Source organism: Schistocerca cancellata, chromosome 3 (genome assembly GCF_023864275.1).
Source record: "Schistocerca cancellata isolate TAMUIC-IGC-003103 chromosome 3, iqSchCanc2.1, whole genome shotgun sequence".
NCBI lineage: Eukaryota > Metazoa > Arthropoda > Insecta > Orthoptera > Acrididae > Schistocerca > Schistocerca cancellata.
The window spans coordinates 512,816,000-512,837,535 of record NC_064628.1 but is presented as its reverse complement, the minus strand read 5'-3'; the positions used below and the strand labels follow the sequence as shown (position 1 = coordinate 512,837,535).

The following is a 21,536-nucleotide window of genomic DNA, read 5'->3' as shown; positions in this document are numbered from 1 at the left end:
TCGATGGAGATAGACGAGCTGACGGCGTACGACGCCTTGCATTTGAATGGGGAAAGGTGATCGAGATGCGGGGCGATTATATTTAGGGCATGTAACACGGTGAACGCCTCTCAGTAACGTCCGGTATGATTTATTACAGCGTTGCCACTACTTTTTATCCAACCCTTGTGTCAACAATAATCATTTTTAAGTAATAAAGGCTTACAATACTTTCAAAAAAAGCAAAGATTCGTAGTTACCGTCTTCCAACTGACATTTTTTTTTACTTCACCATAAATAGCAAACCACTGCGAAGTGCGTGAGAGAGAGAACCATAGCACAGTACAATGATACCATATATTAGATTTTATTCTCGTTCCAAACGCTTATGTACAGTGGGAAGAATTGCTGCTTCGTTTCCTCTGTACGTACTGTAATTAGTCGAAGCTTGTCTTCACAGTCTCTATTACAGGAGGAATACATAGTGGATGAAGGATATCTCTAGATTCTCCATTTAATACTGGTTCTTGAAACTCTTTAGTAGCCGGTTGTGTGCCAGAACATTAATAAATGACAAGGGTCTCAAAAGCTTCCCTGTCGCACGCCTGAGGTTACTTCTGCTTCAGTCGATAACTTTTTATTCAAGGTATCATGCTGTGCCCTCTCTACCGACAAATTCTCAGTCCAGTCACAAATTTTGTTCGATTTCCCATATAACCGTTATTTTGCTAATATTCGTTGGTGCTGTACCGACCCAAAAATGCTTTCCGGAAGTCAAGAACTACTGCATTCACGTGATTACCTTGATTTATGACTTTCGGGATGGCATGTGAGGAAAGCGTAAATTGGTTCCCGGCTTCCCGCTTGATCGATGTTTGTGGAGTCCACGCTGGTTGACTTGGAGGAGGTCATTTTGTTCGAAATATATAGCATTATGTTTGACTTCAAAATATGTTCTAGGATTCTACAATAGATGGATATAAAAAGGAAGGGACGGTAGTTTTGTGTCTCACTTCTGTTAACCTTATTGTCGATTTTGGTGTGACTTGTACATTTTTACAGTCTACATCTACATAAATTCTGATTAGCTACAGTTTGATGCATGGCAGACGATACCACTCACTACTAGTCATTTCCTTTTCTGTTCCACTAGCAAATAGAGCGAAAGAAAAACGACTACCTGTATGCTTCCATATGAGCTCTGATTTCTCGTATCTTATCTTTGTCGCCTGTACGCGAAATGCATGTTGGTGGCAGCAGAATCATTCTGCAATGAGTTTCAAACACCTGTTCTCTAAATTTCCTCAATATTGTTTCTTGAAAAGAATGTCGCTTTCTCTTCCAGGATTTCCATTTGAGTTTCCTATACATCTACGTAACACTTGAGTGTTGTTCGAACCTGCTGGTTTGCTTTTGAATTGCTTTGACGTATTTCTTTAATGCAAGATGGTACCGATCCCAAATACTCAAGCAGTAGTCAAGAATAGGTCGCACTAGCGCCCTACATGCTGTCTTCGTTACACATGACCCACACTTTCCCAAAATTCTCCCAATAAGTCGAAGTCGAGCGTTCGCTTTCCCTACAACAATCCTCAAATGCTCATTTCATTTCATATCGTTTTGGAACCAGATATTTAAATGTGGTGACTGTCAAGCAGGAAACTGCTAATGCTGTAGCTGAACATTACAGGTTTGTTTTACATATTCAGTCGCATTAACTTTAGTTTTTCTACATTTAGATGTAGCTGCCATTCATCGCACTAACTAGAAATTTTGTCTAAGTCGCATTGTATCCTCCTATTGTCACTCAACGATGACACCGTACACCACAGCATCATCAGCAAAACACAGATGGCTGCCCCACCCTGTCTGCCAGATCATTTATGTATACAGAAAATAAAAGGAGTCTTATCACACTTCCCTGAGGCAATCCTGACGACACCCTTGTCTCCGATGAACACCTGGCGCCGAGGAAAACGTAGTGGATTCTATTACTAAAGAAGTCTTCGAGCCACTCTCATGTCCGGGAACCTAGTCCACCTGCAGTGGGGTATCTTGCCAAACGCTTTTCGGAAATCTAGAAATATGGAATCTGCCTCTTGCCCTTCATTCATGTGAGAAAAGAGAAAGCTGAGTTTCACACAAGCGATGCTTTCCAAGGCTATGCTGATACGTGGACATAAGCTATCAAGTCTCTAACAAATTTATTATATTCGAAATCAGAATATACTCCAGAATTCTGCAGAAAACAAATATTAACGATATTGGTCTGTGATTTTGCCAATCGGTTCTTTTACCTTTCTTATATACAGGAGCCAATTGCGCATTTTTGCAATTGTATGGGCCTTTGCACTGGACGAGAGATTGGCGATAAACGCAAGCTAAGTAAAGGGCCAGTGCCGTAGAGTACTCTTTGTAAAACCGAACTGGCATTCCATCCGGACCTGGAGACTTTTTTTTTTTTTCAACTCTTTCAGTTGGTTCTCTACGCCAGGGATGCTTATTACTATGCTATCCATATGGGTCTTGGTGGGATGATCAAACGACATATTTGCAATATTCTCCTGTGTGAACTATTTCTTAAATGCGGAATTTAAAAATTCAGGTTTCGTTTCACTATGTTCAACTGCCACACCAGACTTGTTGACAAGTGGGTGGATGGAAGCCTTAGCAATTTTACATAGGAGAAGAATTTTATCACGTTTTCGGCCAAATCTATTGTATGCTTCGCGCATTGATTTTTCCACAGACACACTAATATATACTAACCTTTGTTTATCGTCACTTGCACATTGTCTTTTGAACAGCGAGTGCAACAGTCATTGCTTCCTCAGAATTTTTGTGATTTTCGTTCCTAAACCACGATGTGTCCTTTCTGTCCTTAATCCACTTACTGTGAAGAAGCTTGTCCAGAGCAAGATTTACACTTTGTTCATAATTCCTGTATGTTCATCATATTGGAACTAAATGACTGCAATTCATTGTCTAAGTGACATGCTAAAAGCTACTTACCTGTTCTTTGTAACAGGACCACTCTCCTAGCCTTCCTGAAAGATTTTTTAAGTTTTGCAGCTACAATCGCTATGACATCATGGTCACTAATCGCTGCCTCTATATTGACGCCATCGATAAAGTCTAGCCTGTTTGTAGCTAAACTGATTGCGGTCTGCCGAACTAGCAGCTCAAGACAGTTTTCAGAAAACGTGTTCAAAATTGCTTCGCAAGACTGTCCGTCTGTGCCGGTGCAATGAAAACATAGACGCCCCAGTCTATGCTCGGTAGGGTAAGTCGACGCAGGAACGACGATGTATGGAAGTCTGGATCTGGCCGTGAGTCGTACACGGATGTTAAGGCGACGGCCACCCACCTGCCATTGTATGCTGCCTCATTAAATAGCAAGCAGATATTTTCCGCGCTGAGTCAAGCCGCCTCGTGCTGAGATCCCATATCTCACCATATCTCACTACCGGTACTCGCACATACGTTATGTAGTTCCCATATAGGGGAGGACATTGTAATTGAAAGTTGCTGCCCGATATCGGTGGATACATACGGTTTTGCAATGCCTGTGTTGTTAAAAAGAACGCCGTAATTTTCCTTCAGACACGCTTGCATGTCCGAAGGAATAGACACTGCGGCGTCTACTGCCGTTATGAAATGCATGAATAGGTTGGTTAGGTTGTTTGCAGATGATGCTGTCGTGTATCGACTAGTAAATTCATCAGAAGATAAAAAAAAATTGCAGAACAATTTAGAAAAGATATCTCTGTGGCGCAAAAATTAGAAATTGACCCTAAATAACGGAAAGTGTGAGGTCATCTACATGAGTGCTAAAAGGAATCCTCTAAACTTCGATTAAGGGGGGTAGGACGTCAAACGGACCGACTTGGAACAGGAGAGGCACCTCAGGACATTTTAATTTCCACGGTCTATATTTTTACAAAAAAATTCATAAAACTTTGTCAGCATGACCAGGAAGGATTCAGAATTCACACTCATAGCAGTGGAAGTTCGAAAACATAACGAAATAATTTTTTTATATGTGAAATCTCATCATTTTTTTCACTTACTAATGGCAGTATTTGTTGCTATAGGTACACCTTTCTTCATAAGCAAGAGAGATCCTTCTATGAATTGTGCACAGCATACAAGCCATACTTAAAGGTGTATGAAACTCTAGAATTTTCGAAATCTATTAAAAAACTGTGGTAAAAATTGAGGTAATTAACTATAAAATTTGTGTTTTTCCTAAACATGAAGTTTAAAATACAACAGTTCATTCGTTTTTTCATAAATTAAATAAATTCTAGAGTTTCATACACCTGTGATTATGGTATGTATGATGTGCAAAATTCATCGAAGAATCTCTCTAACTTATAAAGAAAAGTGTACCTATAGCAACAAATGCAGCCATTAGTAAGTGAAAAAATGATGACATTTCGCACGTAAAAAAAATTTATTTTGTTATGTTTTCGAACTTCCACTGCAATGAGTGTGAATCCTGAATCCTTCCTGGTGATACTGACAAAGTTTTATGAATTTGTTTGTAAAAGTATAGACACTGGAAATTAAAATGTCCTGTGGTGCCTTTCCTGCTCCAAGTCGGCCCGTTTGACGTCCTGCTCCCCTTAAACGATAAAACAGTCAACTGTAAAGGCTATAAAATCAACCAAATGGCTGGGAATTACAAATACGAACAGCTTAAATTGGAAGGAACAGCCGCGCGAGATTAGCCGAGTGCTCATTGCCGGCACGGTAGCTCAGCGTGTTCGGTCAGAGTGCTGATTGGCCTCTGTAATAAAAAAAAACTGAGTGGGACGATCAACAAAACGAACTTCAACGGATGTCATGTGACGTCCGCAAAGACCAAACACACCGATAAAAAAAAAAAAAAAAAAAGCGCTCTAGGGCGCTGATGTCATGGAATGTGCGGCTGGTCCCGGCGGAGGTTCGAGTCCTCCCTCGGGCATGGGTATGTGTGTTTGTCCTTAGGATAATTTAGGTTAAGTAGTGTGTAAGCTTAGGGACTGATGACCTTAGCAGTTAAGTCCCATAAGATTTCACAAACATTTGAACATTTTTGGAAGGGACGCGCTGAAAATGTTGGGGGGAAGGCTAACCAAAGACAGCGTTTTATTGGTAGGACACTTAGAAAGTGTAACAGATCTACTAAAGAGACTGCCTACACTACGCTTGTCTGTCCTCTTTTAGAGTACTGCTGCACGGTGTGGGATCCTTACCAGACAGGACTGATATAGTGTTGACTGTGCGTAGTACATCGAGGAAGTTCAAAGAAGGATGGCACGTTTTATACTATCGCGAAGTAGGGGAAAGAGTGTCACTGAAACGATACAGGATTTGGGCTGGACATCATTAAAACAAAGGCGTTTTTCGTTGCGGCGGGATCTTCTCTCGAAACTTCAATCACCAACTTCCTCCTCCGAATGCGAAAATATTTTGTTGACGCCGACCTACAAAGGGAGAAACGATCATCGTAATAAAATAAGGGGTATCAGAACTCGCAAGGAAAGGTGTAGGTGTTCATTTTTTCCCCTGTACGAGATTGGAATAATAGATAATATTGTGAAGCTGGTTCGATGAATCCTCTGCCAGGCTCTTAAATGTGGATCTGCGGAGTATCCACGTAGATGTAGAAATTATTCACAGTTGCAAATACGAACATTCGTTAGCTGTGTAAAGTAATGACGACAACGAAAATTTGTGCCGGAGAGGGACTCGAACCCGGATGTCCTGCTTTAGGGTGCGCACAGAAAGACAGCGGGCTACCTGCTCAGGGAAATCGCTCGCGGAAAATATCCCCTTGTCATGAGGCAGCACACAATGGCAGCTGGGGGGCGGCGCTGACCGGCGCGGCACCGTGGCGGCCGGTGTGAACCGGAGTGAACGAGACTTCCTTTGCCTGCTTTCGGCGCGCCGGTTGGCGATGTGTTACAATGAGAAAGTCGAAGCGCACGGCCTGCGACCTTTCTCAAACGATTTTACAGAAACTTATCGGTAAAAAAATGGTTTTCACGTTACTTGTAACTTCATATGTCACCTTCGTGGTGAAGTGCCCAAAATTTCGATAATGGTCTTTCTTATTGTGATATTCTCATTGAAGTAAGACGCTCTGAGAAAATTTGCAGTGAAAAACATGGGTAGCTATGACTTTTGCGTTTTATGAATGAAATTTAACCAAGATATTGAATTTTTCTTTAAACTTGGAAGGACGTCTCTATCTGTCTCAAGTCTCGAGGAAATGGAATTTATTTAGCATGTACATTTCGACTGCATGCACGCGAGAACGAAAGATTCATAACATACCTCATAAACTGATCGAGATATGGATACGAGATTTTGGCAAGTGATACTACGAAAAGAGGAGAGTGTTTTGCTGTATGGTTAACATATGGAACTTTCTTATCTATGGCGGTGTAGCAGAAGCTACAGTTTTTGTTTTATTTTTCTATCCAGTACTGTAATTTATTGAGAGTCTTCGATCGCTATTGAAAAGAGAATTTGCTAGTATGAAAATAAACGAGAAATTTCTTATATTACAGCAAACAAGCACAATGAGGTTTTCTGTTAGGTACTGACCAGCGTGGTCGCCTGTTGCTTATTTAAAAAAAGACACTTTGTTTTAAGACTGTCGCTGTAGCTACTGAAAGGTGAGTTCGTGCAATTTATACTGTGTTTTGGCACAAAAGCAAAAGTAAACCTGTCAACAAGAAAATGTAGCCGTTCTCCATAATTTCTTCGAATTAGAAATCGTTAACAATTCAGACAAAAATAAATCGCCAATTCTGTTGCAACTTTTGGAGTAATCTTGTAACCCACCGTATTTTTAATGGTGAACGACTGGAATGGGAACTTACCACAGGATTTTTTCCTTGTTTTTCATCTTAGAAGTATGAAAATAATTCGTAGAAAATAGTGTACCATATTTCTGTTCCTATTTCCATTCATAGTGAAGTGGTGAACTTATCCAGGTTAAAATAGATTATAAATATATGTAATCCATCTTCAACACATTAAAAGATAATTATGGTGGAGAAGTTCACCACTTCACTGCAGCAGAATTAGATAAGAAAGTTCCTATGTTAACCATAGTAGTTTTACTCTCCTCTTTTTGTGGTATCACTTGCCAAAATCTCGTATCCAAATCTCGACACGTTTAGGGGATATGAGGTATGTTATGAATGTTTCATTCTCGAGTGCATGCAGTCGAAGTGTACATGCTAAATTAAGTCAATTTTCCCGCGACTGGAGATGGACAGAGACGTCCTCCCAAGTCTAAGGAAAAATTCAATATCTTAGCTAAATTTCATTCGCAGCAACATATGGAGTTATATGCACCAAAACCAAAATCATAGCGACCCATATTTCTCATTGTAAAGTTTTTCGAATTTCGCGCAATGACTTAAATAGAATATCACAATAAGAATGACCATTAGCGGAATGATGGGCACCTCACCATGAAGTGGCATATAAAGCTTTATGTAACGTAAAATTTAATTTTTTATGGACAGTTCCTGTAAAATCGTGTGAGAAAAACTACAGAGCTAACAGAGCGCGCATGGCGTTATGTCCGTGATGGCACAGCTGCACTTTGACTAGCAGGTTAACCACCGTTCTTTGGCGTACAGTTCCATGCCATTCCTCCGTCAGCACGGTTCACAATTGCTGGACGCTCGTTGGCGCATGTGGACGAGCTTAAATATGTCTCTCCATTGCATCTCACACATGACCGACGAGATTTAAGTTAGGGAAATTGCCAGGCCTTTTCATTCTCCGAATATCCTCTCTTTTCGAGTGCTCCTCCATCTGTGCTGTTCGATGCAGTCACACATTGTCACCCAAGAAAATCAAGTCAAGCGTAATACTGATTTGTGACTACATCAGCAATGTACTCTGTTGCTAGGTGTATCTCAGATCGCCATCTGTCCTGCTTTACACAGTGGGCAAGCCTCTGACCTCTACTTCCTGTGATGAGGCATCTTGTCGCCTACTCGCAAAACTATTAGGGCAGGTCGTGAGTGGGTCGTGCTTGGATAGCTCAGTCGGTAGGACATCTGCCTGCGAAAGGCGAAGGTTGCAGGTTCGGGTCCCAGTCCGGCACACAGTTTTATTCTGCCAGAAAGTTTCAAATCAGCCCACACCCCGCTGCACAGTGGATATTAATTCCGGATACGCAGTGTTACCATTCTCCAATCACTTTCCATATATGCTCACGACAGTAGCACATGAACAGTCGCCCAGTTACGCCATTTCCTAGTTGCTTGTTCCAAAGCGCCAGGCCATGACAGCCTGCCCTTTATCAAAGCTGTTTCTATCTGCAGGCCTTTATCATCGGTCGAGTCATTTCCCACATGGTCACAATCTTCTCGTTAACATGTAACATTACTGTGCAGAATTTTCTGTTAGGCATTGCCTGTTAGAATCACTGTTAGTATAAGGATGGGTTTAGCTTTCCGTCCTCATTGTTTTTTTTTTATATTTGGTTTTGTTACCTGCTTTGCCTAGCATTGAAATTTGTCTAATAGGGGAACTGATGTCGTTTGTCCACCGTAATTGTTTTATTAATGGGTTGTCAGATCTTCAGGGTTTCCTATAAAGGCTGTCCACTTGTTTCTTGGACCTTTCCAAGATTGGTGATTCTCCATTCTCCGTGTAGCTATTGTGATGAAAAATTCACAGGCATGTGGTACATCCTTACATCCTACAGAGTTTGTAACTCGTTCAGATGTGGTGCAGCCACTTTTACCCACATTGTATTGCACTGAACTGGGGACCTAGAAACGACAGATAGGCTTCGTCCTCGCCGTAGCCCTCAGTGGTTCACAACCCCACAACAGGCTACAGCAGTCCACTCACCCCACCGCCGCCCCACACCGATCCCAGGGTTATTGTGCGGTTCGGCCCCCAGTGAACCCCTCTGAAAACGTCTCACACCAGACAAGTCTAACCCCAAATGTTTGGGTGGTGTATGTGGAGCGTGTGTGGAGACAGTGTTTGCGCAGCAATCGCCGACAGAGTGTAACTGAGGCCAAATAAGGGGAACCAGCCCGCATTCGCCGAGGCAGATGGAAAACCGCCTTAAAAACCATCCAGACTGGCCGGCACACCGGACCTCGACGCTAATCCGTCGGGCGGATCCGTGCCGGGGACCGGTACGCCTTCCCGCTCGGGAAACAGTGCGTTTGATCGCACGGCTAGCCGGGCGGGTTTTCCTCATATTACTTATGTGTGTATTGTGTCTGTTCTTTTGGACATGCCCAAAAGAACGGACAACACACACACATAAAATACGCACAGCTTCATGGCCATTAATATCATTTCAGTGCGGATGCACTCTCTCTCCTGAACTTTTACGGGAATCCAGCGTGATGCAGCGAGCAATGAGTGTGGTCGACACGGGAAGCTACGTGAGTAGTGTACGACAAGTGGGACTTGGGTCAGATGGAATGCGTGCTCAGTTAATCGAAGAGATAAGTCGACTGCACATATAAAGCGGGAAGCTCGGGTTCGAGTGCCGGGCGAGCACAAATTTTCACTTGTTGTCAATGAATTCATTTCAGTGCCCAACCGCAGTCTGTGTCAGAACTTTTATTTCATTTCATCCCCATAATACATTGGTGTAGTCCATTACCAGTCGTATAAACATTCTATAAATAAGGTTTCTCAGCGTTCTCGATGTGATTGATTAATGGTGAGTTTCCAGGTGTTCCCGGCGGGGTCAGGGATTTTCCCTGCCTCGTGATGACTGGGTGTTGTGTGATGTTCTTAGGTTAGTTAGGTTTAAGTAGTTCTAAGTTCTAGGGGACTGATGACCATAGATGTTAAGTCCCATAGTGCTCAGAGCCATTTGAACCATTTTTGTTCTGCCGAGTTCTTTCTTTTTTTTATGCATAATATTTCGACGGTTGACCCACCATGCTCTTCAAGTGCTGCGAGTTTTGCTGTCTCGACTCCATAAAATGATAAGAACAACTGGGCAGAACATCCACAGGCAAACCATTAATTGTATGAATAGTATGTCCTAGACTGTCCGAAAGCCCAGAGTTCACGCTGATCAATGGGTAAAGGGCACTGAGCCTTTGTACTTTTTTTTTTTACTGCCTGAACCCTTTTGCCTCTAAGTGAGAATAATTCAGATGTGTTCAACCGCATTTCTTCATTGGAGCGGTGTGCAGATGAACAGATGAGTGCAAATTTCTTTCAGCCAATTACAGAACGTCTTATAAGTCTCTGAGTATCGCACAAAGACGGGTGGCAGTTTCTGTGCTTCGTTTTGATGCTGTTCAGCACTGTCTTTAGTTATTATTATTGCGTCTGGTTTGGCGTCTGCTGTGGCGCTGAATGAATTTGACATTCAACTGCTGCTTGAGGTGGTATTGTCAGATTTCCGTCGTGTGAAATTTGTTGCCTAATAATGCGTAAGCAGTGGCTGTACCCACAAAAGATGGATCATGACTGTAATTGTTTGCCAGGCAGTATTTGGTTTGCCTGTGATGTCATCGTTCCAGTGTCCTATAAATACAGGCGCGTTGGTGTGATTGTTACGAAACAGTTTTGTGTAAAGTTATATTAGTGTAGCGTGGAAACATGTTTACTTACGACATTGATTTGGGTGTCATTTTGAGGAGCTTGCGGAGCACTACTAGACCCAAATCAGACAATAAAAATGCAGACCGGAATATAAGTGAAACGTATTAAACTGAAAATTACAAAATAACGACCGAGACGACTCGTAAGTATAATTGGAATTATAGGAAATGCAAGTCTTAGGAAATCTCACGTCGAAAGAAATCCAAAAACCTTAAAAGTCCAGTGCTGTGCGAATGCGAGAGCTGCGGCAGCGTCGAAAAGGAAATGAAAGATATAGCGCAAATCGTTACGTATCTGGTCCATCGGGCATACAGCAGCCAGAGACAGTCAAAAAGATCTACGTTCATGTGTAGCCGTCACTGGAAGGAAATACAGGGAATAATGATAGTATAGACATAGATGTCAATGTAACAGTGCCAGACGAGTGTGTATTGCGACCACGTATTATCGACGTGTTGTCAACCGACGATAACATGTCGTTCATGAACGCGCATAACGAAGCACTCGTTACGGTTTTATTTTATTCAGACGTATTCGTGAAAAATATATGGCGCGAACCCAAACTGCGCACACGTATAATTTTTTTTCGCAAAGCATTGTCACTCTGTGCGAGTGCATTGTAGACATTATTGGCATGTAATAAAGAATAAATTTTCACTCTACGGCGCGAAGTGCGCTATTTGAAACTTCTTGCCAGGTTAAAACTGTGCATCGAACTTTGACTCGAACCTGAGCTATCCAAGCGTCATGGACGAGCTGCCCTCCCAATTATACTTCTGCCAACTTCACAGAAGTTCTCTTGCATACCTTTTGGAAATAAAGCTGTCTCCGCAGTATCCTTTCTTCCGAAAGGTGCGGGGTGCGATCAAAAAGTAACGGGATTTTTTTTAATTTCACGGGCTTTCCACATCCGATTTTCAATTTTTTAAAACTAGTTCGTTCACAGGTTCCCGATGCATGTTTGCGTTTTCAGCTGTTTTGAATATTTAGTTTATTGTTGACAGTCGAAAAGGTTTTGCGTGTTTTCGAGTGCTCGGCGACTTTTTGCTTCCAAAAAAGATGGATCAAAGAATCCGCATTAAAGTTTCCTTTAAAAACAGAATTAAGTGCTGCATCGCATACAAAATTTTGACTGTGGCTTTTGGCGAATCTGCTATGAGTAAGACAAGAGATTACAAGTCGTATAAACATTTCAAAGAGGGTTGAGCAGACAACGACCGCCCTGGGCGACAACGTGGAAGTAAAGAAAATGGTTCTGGAAAATCGCCACATTACCGTAAGAGAGGTAGCTGATGATGTCGGCGTATCCTTTGGTTCATGCCAAGTTATTTTTCGGATGTTTTGGGCATAAAACGTGTAGCAGCAAAGTTTGTTGTGAAATTGTTGAATTTCGACCAAAAACTACGTCGCTTAGGCATCGCCCAGGAATTGCCGAATGAACTCGCCCCGATCCAGAACTTCAGAAATAGGTCATAACAGGTGACGGAACATAGGTATATGACGTCGAAACCACGGGCCATCCGTGCCAGTGGAAACTGCCTGAAGAGCCAAGACAGAAAAATACTCGCAAAGTTCCATCACATGTGAAGGTTGTTCTCACTGTTTTCATCGATTACAATGGTATAGTGCATCATGAGTTCCCGCCTTATGAGCGTACGGTCAATAAGGAATACTGCTTGGAAGGTAAGTGCCGTTTGCATGAAGCAATTCGAAGAAAAAACTGGAATTGTCGCAAAACCACTCGTGGAAACTGTATCACGGTAATTCTCCCGCCCACACTCAACGCTTGTTCGTGAATTTTTGACAGAAAAGAAAACCATTATCTTGCCTGAGCTATCGTAGTCGCCGGATTGGCTCCCTGCGACCCCTTTCTACTCCCAAGGCTGAAGAGAATCATGAAAGGACTTCGTTTTGCCACCACTGATGAGATAAAAACAGAACCACTGAAGGAAATGAACACCATATAGAAAAGTGAGTTCCAGAAGTGTTTCCAAGATAGGAGATTGCGCTGGCGCCAGTGTATTGTACCTGAGGGGGATTTCTTTGAAGGGGACAAAGTTGAGATTGATGAACAAATAAAGATTCTTGAAACAAAATTCCCGTTACTTTATGATCACACCTCGTACGCAGAAGGACTTATGTGGAGGCCAGGGCTGGATTTTCAATACAATGCGTATCGTAATTAGTAGCGAAAACTGATGTGGGTGAAAGCGTGCGAGGGAAAAAAGGTCGTACGGGGGAAGAAGGGTGCCAAGTGATTGAGTCGCTTATGTTGAAAAATGTTCTCGATCTGGCCTTGTTGAGGCAGGCCATGAGGCATGCTTGGATAGCTCAATCGTTAGAGCATAAATATGTTGCGGAAAGGCAAAGTCGCTGGTTCGAGCCCTAGTCGGCACACAGTTTTAATTTATCAGGAAGTTTCATATCTATTGCTTTTGTTGCTCTTTGTATACCTAAAGACGCAGAAATTGTCATTTTGACAGGTTAAAGTTTCTTACGCACCTACACCAATGAGCCAAAACAATATGATCACTACCCTCCGCGAGACTGAATGACTGTGGAGGCACTTGACGCAATGAATGGAGGAGAGGAGAATGGGGAATCGTAAGAGAGTGACGTCGCGACAGCCGGACATTCGAGTGCGAGCGGTCGTGGTTGCCTCGTTGTCTGCTCGGAAGTCGATAGATCGCTTTTCGGTGGAACTTGATGATGACCTGGCAGTCGGAGGAGGAACACGACAATATGACGACCCGGCATTGAACAATGGACTTTGATAGGAATACGTATTCGGACTACCTCAGAGACGAAGGAATGGCGCATGAGCCATGACTTAAACTTCAAGTCGTAAACGGAACCTGCACATGACTAGAGACGCCCAGCAGTCGTCTATGGCTGTAGCTTCTGGTTTTATTAAGCCTCCCAAAAACCGCTCACATATATGTATGTGCGCAGCGTTCACGGAAAAATCTCTGGACACTGATGAACGAGCGATTACAACGTTAGCGAAATGTTGCGAACGCCCAGCGGAGTGGCGACCGCGCAAATTGTCGTAAGTGAGCGGGGCATCGAGCTTCACACGATGCGGCGAAGCGGACGCCATCAGTCGGTTTGTTATTATTACACGAAGTAGACGCGATTTGCAGTTAGAATTTCAACAAACAGCGCTTGAAATTTTGATCGCCGCTGTTCAAGAACGTTGTGTTCTGAGGGATGAGACAAATAAAGATGCTAATACTAGTTTAATATCGTACTGTGACCGAGCGAGGTGGCGCAGTGGTTAGCACACTGGACTCGCATTCGGGAGGACGATGGTTTAATCCTGCGTCCGGCCATCCTGATTTAGGTTTTCCGTGATTTCCCTAAATCGCTCCAGGCAAATGCCGGGAGGGTTCCTTTGAAAGGGCACGGCCGACTTCCTTCCCCGTCCTTCCCTAATCCGATGAGACCGATGACCTCGTTGTTTGGTCTCTTCCCCCAAACAACCCAACCCCTCGTACTCTGAATGGAAGGAAGTTGCCAAAAAAATTGGTACTAGCAATACGAGAACACATATACAACACATTTATTAAGCAGCATGTTTTACATTCTTTGTGTAGCATGTTGTTCAAAATATAATTAATATGTTCCCTTATATTCATAGCTGCACGCAATGAAGCTTTATATCTCTTTTGTAAATTGTCTTATGCTGTTTTTGGTACGTTTCGGTACACATCCTGGAAAACGCAGCTTTAGTCTCATTTATTGATTCGACATCATGGATGATGTTGCGTAATAGAGTTACGCTTTCACAGTGCGTACTGCATTTTCTACACTGGTTTCGATAGGTCTATGCAAAATTCTAAATTTAGATGTTATAGAGCCGAAAGAACATTCCGTCATCTTTCGTGTTTGAGATAACCGATAGTTGTATCTACCTTTAGCGTCACCTACAGTGTTTGTCCTTTCTGGAAAAGGCCTCACTAAAAACTCCCTTTGAAGTAAATGGTACATCCCCTGCGAAAACTTATGGACACTTGAAAGTGGATCCTGGCAGAAACGGTTCTTCTTTGTGGGTTTTTAGTCTTCCCATTTCTGCTGCATGGCGGAAGGAGCAATCGTCAGAAACAGCTGCATCATTCTCTTTGTCGAAGAAGCCTACATTCGCTGTACCGGTAACAATTCTATAATTTATGTTATTGACTTTTAATATTACAGTCGGAAAGAAAGATATGTAGCAGTAACACATGGAACCAGATTTAGTGGCTTTTTCAATGTGGATGTGTTTCCCATCCATACATCCAGACAAGTTAGGGAATTGCCAAACGTCCCAAAAGCATTGTGCTGTTTTTTAAAGTCATCTTCAGTTGGCTTGGGCACGTGCATTGTTTCAATGTTGTCCATCCAGTTTTACAAACTTGTACAACGATTGTGGAAACACCCATTTTTAAATTACGAAACTACAGGTGAGTTGGCGGAACTGTGTTAGTTGAACTCAATTGCAAAACAGGTTTTATATCGTCCACGATATAGCCAAACGTCGCAAGTAACCACTGAGCTTATTCCTTACATAGCAAATGTTGACATTAATTTGATTTTTCATACAAATCGTGAAATTTTCCTTGTACGAGGTGTGCGAGAAAAATACTAAGATTTTTTTTTTCAAACAACAATATTGTCCGCTTCAAAGTAGTTCCATTTTAAGACATTTTTCGATTCTGGAAAAAGAAAAAAAATCGCAAGGACTGAAATCAGGTGAATAGGGGGGCTGTGGAATAACAACAATGCCTTTTGAGGTCAAAAATTCCGTGATGGAAGTGGATGTGTGACATGAGGTGTTGTGATGATGCAGCATCCACTTGTCTGCAGTATTTCCCAATTTAGCCTTTTCTCGAGCCTTTAGATAACATCTTTGTAAAATACTTGGTTGATAGTTTGTCCTGTAAGAACGAATTCCTTATGCGCGATATCCATAATGCCAAAAAAGCAAATCAGCATCGTTACTATAGGTTATCCGTCATGAGCTGACTGCATTTTCTAAGGACACATGTGCATTGATCTTGTTGAGAAAATTGGCAATGACCACGAATGGTTCGGTTCTGCAGTGTGCTGTCAGCTCAAGATGAATAACCTATAGTAACAATTTTAACAGCTGCTGCGGAAGATGGTCACGCAAACAAACAAATCAGTATTGTTTTGATCTTAGATTTCATCGTTCGAGCTTTTTTTCAATCAAGGAGATGACTCAGTGTGTCACTCCTTACTTTGCTGCTATTTCTCAAGATCGTATTCAAAACTCCAGGATTCATCATCTGTGATCACACTACTGAGCCGAACTATTCGCAAGAAGATCAACGCACATGTGTCTTCGATTGTCGTTCTGCTCAGTCGTGAGGTTTTACAGGTCATCCATCAATCATCCTTATTGTTAAACGTCGGTCTGATCTCACAAGAGCGCGCACATGTTCGATGTTTTCGTCTGTTTTTGAAGTGGAAGATCTCCCTGAGAGAGGTTCATCTTCAATTGTTCTCGGTTTTCCAAAAGTAATTTATACCAGCGAAAAGCCTGAGGTCCTGATAAGGAATGTTCCCCGTAGGCCTGTTTCAACTTTGAAGGTCATATTCGCGGATTCCCCAAGTTTAACATAGAACTTGATAGCATAACGTTGCTCTAAATTCCGCTGTTCCATTTTCAAAACACACAACAAAAACACAACTTCACTGATGGAGCTCTCAAAAATCGTGTGTTGGCTGGACGAAGCTGAAACTCGGACTGAGCATCTGGGAGGGTTGAAAACATCAGCCTACACAAGAAGAACAACACAGCATTGCCAGGTCGCTCGCGGTGTTTTTAGTCTCGTTACTTTTGTAACACAGCTCTTACATATTATTAGTTTCACTCCTTTATTGTAAATATTGTTTCTTAAGTATTTGATACTTATGATGCACGTTTTCCATTAAAAATGTCTTTCGTCTGTTCATAACGAAAGTACTGTTCTGATTGGGTATATGTACTGATATGGAATAACACGTATACTTACGTTAACAGTTCATGACTGATTGTGAGCTGCAGGGAACTTGAACATGAGGGGCTCAGGCAGTGCGCTCACGTTTCCAGCACACTCAGATAAAATGGTTCAACTTTTTATTGCTCAGTATTGCAGTGAGATACGTTTTTCGTTTCAGCTTCAAAAACTATTTGCATGTGCTAGCAATGTATCACCTAAAATGAGCCAACCGTAGCCAGTGACCACATTTTTCACTGTAAGCCCTTTAAATTTTATGCAATAGATTACTTAGAAATTAAGTATCACAATAAGTGTGACTAATATCGAAAAAAATAGACACTTCACCATGAAGCTGTCATGTGAAACTATAAGCTATGCAAAAATCAAATTTTGTACCAATTACCCTATACAAAACCGAATGAGAAGTATTGTATAGTGAAGAAAATGCACGAAAGTGTTTTTTATTTTTTAAAAAGAAAACGAGAATCTGTATCAAAAAATTGACTTCACGAGTTGATGTAGTTTTGTTTCATTAACACTTGGTTTTTTTTTTTTTTTTTTTTTTTTTTTTTTTTTTGCAGCAAGAAAATCGAAAAACTTGTTTTTCTTATGTACTGGTATCAGCCGTCATGCTGTTGTAAAAGTATGTAAAGCTAAATGAAATGGCTCCGAGCACTATGGGACTTAACATCTATGGTCATCAGTCCCCTAGAACTTAGAACCACTTAAACCTAACTAACCTACATTTATATTTACATTTATACTCTGCAAGCCACCCAACGGTGTGTGGCAGAGGGCACTTTACGTGCCACTGTCATTACCTCCCTTTTCTGTTACAGTCGCGTATGGTTCGTGGGAAGAACGACTGTCTGAAAGACTCCGTGCGCGCTCGAATCTCTCTAATTTTACATTCGTGATCTCCTCGGGAGGTATAAGTAGGGGGAAGCAATATATTCGATACCTCATCCAGAAACGCACCCTCTCGAAACCTGGCGAGCAAGCTACACCGCGATGCAGAGTGCCCCTCTTGTAGAGTCTGCCACTTGAGTTTGCTAAACATCTCCGTAACGCTATCACGGTTACCAAATAACCCTGTGACGAAACGCGCCGCTCTTCTTTGGATCTTCTCTATCTCCTCTGTCAACCCGACCTGGTACAGATCCCACACTGATGAGCAATACTCAAGTATAGGTCGAACGAGTGTTTTGTAAGCCACCTCCTTTTTTGATGGACTACATTTTCGAAGGACTCTCCAAATGAGTCTCAATCTGGCACCCGCCTTACCAGCAATTAATTTTATATGATCATTCCACTTCAAATCGTTCCGCACGCATACTCCCAGATATTTTACAGAAGTAGCTGCTACCAGTGTTTGTTCCGCTATCATATAATCATACAATAAAGGATCCTTCTTTCTATGTATTCGCAATACATTATATTTGTCTATGTTAAGGGTCAGTTGCCACTCCCTGCACCAAGTGCCTATCCCTGAAGATCTTCCTGCATTTCGCTACAATTTTCTAATGCTGCAACTTCTCTGTATACTACAGCATCATCTGCGAAAAGCTGCATGGAAATTCCGACACTATCTACTAGGTCATTTATATATATTGTGAAAAGCAATGGTCCCATAACACTCCCCTGTGGCATGCCAGAGGTTACTTTAACGTCTGTAGACTTCTCTCCATTGAGAACAACATGCTGTGTTCTGTTTGCTAAAAACTCTTCAAATCCAGCCACACAGCTGGTCTGATATTCCGTAGGTTCTTACTTTGTTTATCAGGCGACAGTGCGGAACTGTATCGAACGCCTTCCGGAAGTCAAGGAAAGTAGCATCTACCTGGGAGCCTGTATCTAATATTTTCTGAGTCTCATGAACAAATAAATTGAGTTGGGTCTCACACGATCGCTGTTTCCGGAATCCATGTTGATTCCTACAGAGTAGATTCTGGGTTTCCAAAAACGACATGATACGTGAGCAAAAATCATGTTCTAAAATTCTACAACAGATCAACGTCAGAGATATAGGTCTATAGTTTTGCGCATCTGCTCGATGACCCTTCTTGAAGACTGGGACTACCTGTGCTCTTTTCCATTCATTTGGAAACTTCCGTTTCTCTAGAGACTGGCGGTACACGGCTGTTAGAAGGCGGGCAAATTCTTTCACATACTCTGTGTAGAATCGAACTGGTATCCCGTCAGGTCCAGTAGACTTCCCTCTGTTGAGTGATTCCAGTTTCTTTTCTATTCCTTGGACATTTATTTCGATGTCAACCATTTTTTCGTTTGTGCGAGGATTTAGAGAAGGAACTGCAGTGTGGTCTTCCTCTGTGAAACAGAGGACATCACACAACACCCAGTCATCATAAGGCAGAGAAAATCCCTGACCGACCCCACCGGGAATCGAACCTGGGAACCCGGGCGCGAGAAGCGAGAACGCTACCGCACGACCAAGAGCTGCGGACTAAAGCTAGATGACAAGCTTGTTAACAAAGCACATGCCCAAGCCAACAGAAAAAAAATAAAAAAAAAACAAAAAAAAACAGCACAATGTTTTTGGGTTAGATGGGAATTCTCTTATTGCCTTGGAATTATTGATGGGAAACATTTACATTAAAAAAGCCACTGATGTAAATTATAGATTTATTATAGTGAATGTAGGCTTCTATGGGGAAGAAAACGCTGCCGTTGTTTTTGATGACTGATCCTTGTGTCATGCAACAGAAATGGGAAGACTAAGAAACCCTAAGTAAAATTTACGCCAGGATCCATTATCAAGTGTTTGTGTGTTTTTCTAGAGGATATAACGTATACTTTAAAGGGATATTTAATGAGATCTCTTCCAGAAAAGACAAAGATTTTAGATGATGCTAAAGAGAGAGAGAGAACTATTGGTTGGCAAGAATGGCAATAGAATTTTCTTTTGATTTTTTAATATCTAAATTTAGGATTTTGTATAGACCTATCAAAAACAGTGTAGAAAGTGCAGTAGTGCAGTATGCGTTGCGAAAGTGTAACAGTACTACACATTACCATCCATGACCTTGAATCAACAAATGAAGCTAAGGATACATTTTCCACGAGGTGTCCCAAAATATACTGAAAACAACAGAAGACAATTTACAAAAGAAATGTACTATTACTGTAGTAACACTGTTCACGTTACGTCGCACTTCGCTTAGCGTAGACCGGGACTGTGTCCTAGGCATGCCCGATGTTGACTGACTGCGCACGGCCTGTCCTGCCGGAGTTGTTGTTGTTGTTACGCCGGCAGAGGTCACGTCCGAATTCTCGCGTGCCCTCTGGTGGACGGGACTCTACTGGCGGCAACTACCGTCCGTGACGCGCCGTGCCAATGTGCGCCTCCCGCGATCTTTCTGGTGGCTACTACAATTACCATTATTACCAGTTCTTTGTCATTCACCAGCCATGACCGGACAATTTTACAATAATATTACCGCTGATATTCTTCACAGGTTTGCAGGCAGATCATGTCGTCGTCCAGACACAATATTTCAGCGGCCCAGCTGGCCGCCATCTTCAGGTGAGTTAATGTTAGTGCACTGCCTCGCCGGAAGAGAATTTCAGCCTCAACGACAGAAACCTTTATACACCACGGACAGAGCACCGCGCGTGCGTGAGATGATGGGCAGTGCCTCCTGGTGGCAAGTAGACACGCAGAGTGCCAGTGGGAGAAGACGGCAGAAATGATAAATAGCAGCAGCACTAGTTGGAAGAATCCAATGATCGAAAAGAAGACGGTTTTTGTTTAATGTCAGACAAAACGGATTCCATATCTTACTTAGAGGAAAACCTTTATCCCTGTTAATAATATTACTGGATAATCTAATTTCAGTTGATTCTTTAAGAACACATTCCCAATAACGAGAAGCAGGAGAGATCAATTGTTTCTTGTCATACATCATCCTGTGTCCTTCGTTAAGACAATGTTCCGCCACTGCCGACTTCTCAGGCTGGAACAACCGAGTGTGCCGATGATGTTCCACGCACCAGTCCCGAATAGTTCGAATAGTTTGACCAATATACTTCTTTCCACAGCGACACGGAATTTCATAAACCCTGGGCCTCCTCAAGCCCTAATTATCTTTAACTGAGCCAAGAAGGGCTCTAGTCTAGGCCGCCGGAGTAAAAAGACTTTTAATATTAAGTTTTCTTAAAATTCTTGAAATTTTGGATGATATACTTCCCGCAAAGGGTAAATAAGCAACAGCTTCAAAAGTATCCTCTATTGGCTCGTGTGGTGGACCAAACTGAAGAGCAAGTCAGTGCCAGGAGGCATTGCCCATCATCTCACGCACGCACGGTGCTCTGTTCATGGTGTGTAAAGGTTTCCATCGTTGTGGCTGGAATTCACTTCCAGCGAGGCAGTGCACTTAACTCACCTGAAGATGGCGGCCAGCTGGTCCGCTGAAATATTGTGTCTGGACGATGACATGATCTGACTGTAAACCCATGAAGAATATTGGAAGTTATTACGCCGGGAAAGTCTACGAAATCACAATAATATTAACACATTAAAATTAATAAAAAATTGTAATTTAACCTATGATATTAAAGTGGGTATTATAAAACATATATTTAAGAACTAGATACATTGATACAATCTGTTGTCTGTTATTTAGATAGGATTTGAGAGTTTGTAGAATAGCTCCCCCAATACCGTGTGATTTTAACTTGGTGAGTAGGGCCTCATGCGGGATACAATCAAATGCCTTACTAAGGTCACAAAGCACCAGCACTATAGATCCTTTCAAGTACTTTTGTTGTAGTTCAAAAATGGCTCTGAGCACTATGTGACTTCACTTCTGAGGTCATCAGTCACCTAGAACTTAGAACTAATTAAACCTAACTAACCTAAGGACATCACACACATCCATGCCCGAGGCAGGATTCAAACTTGTGACCGTAGCGGTCGCTCGGTTCCAGACTGTAGCGCCTAGAACT

General features: G+C 42.1%; 1 protein-coding gene across 1 annotated transcript in view; it reads left to right on the top strand.

Annotated features, from left to right (window-relative positions):
- LOC126176762 (uncharacterized) overlaps positions 1-21,536 on the top strand; it is a 212,106-nt gene that overhangs the window by 1,060 nt on the left and 189,510 nt on the right. The gene's annotated exons all lie outside the window — the stretch shown is intronic.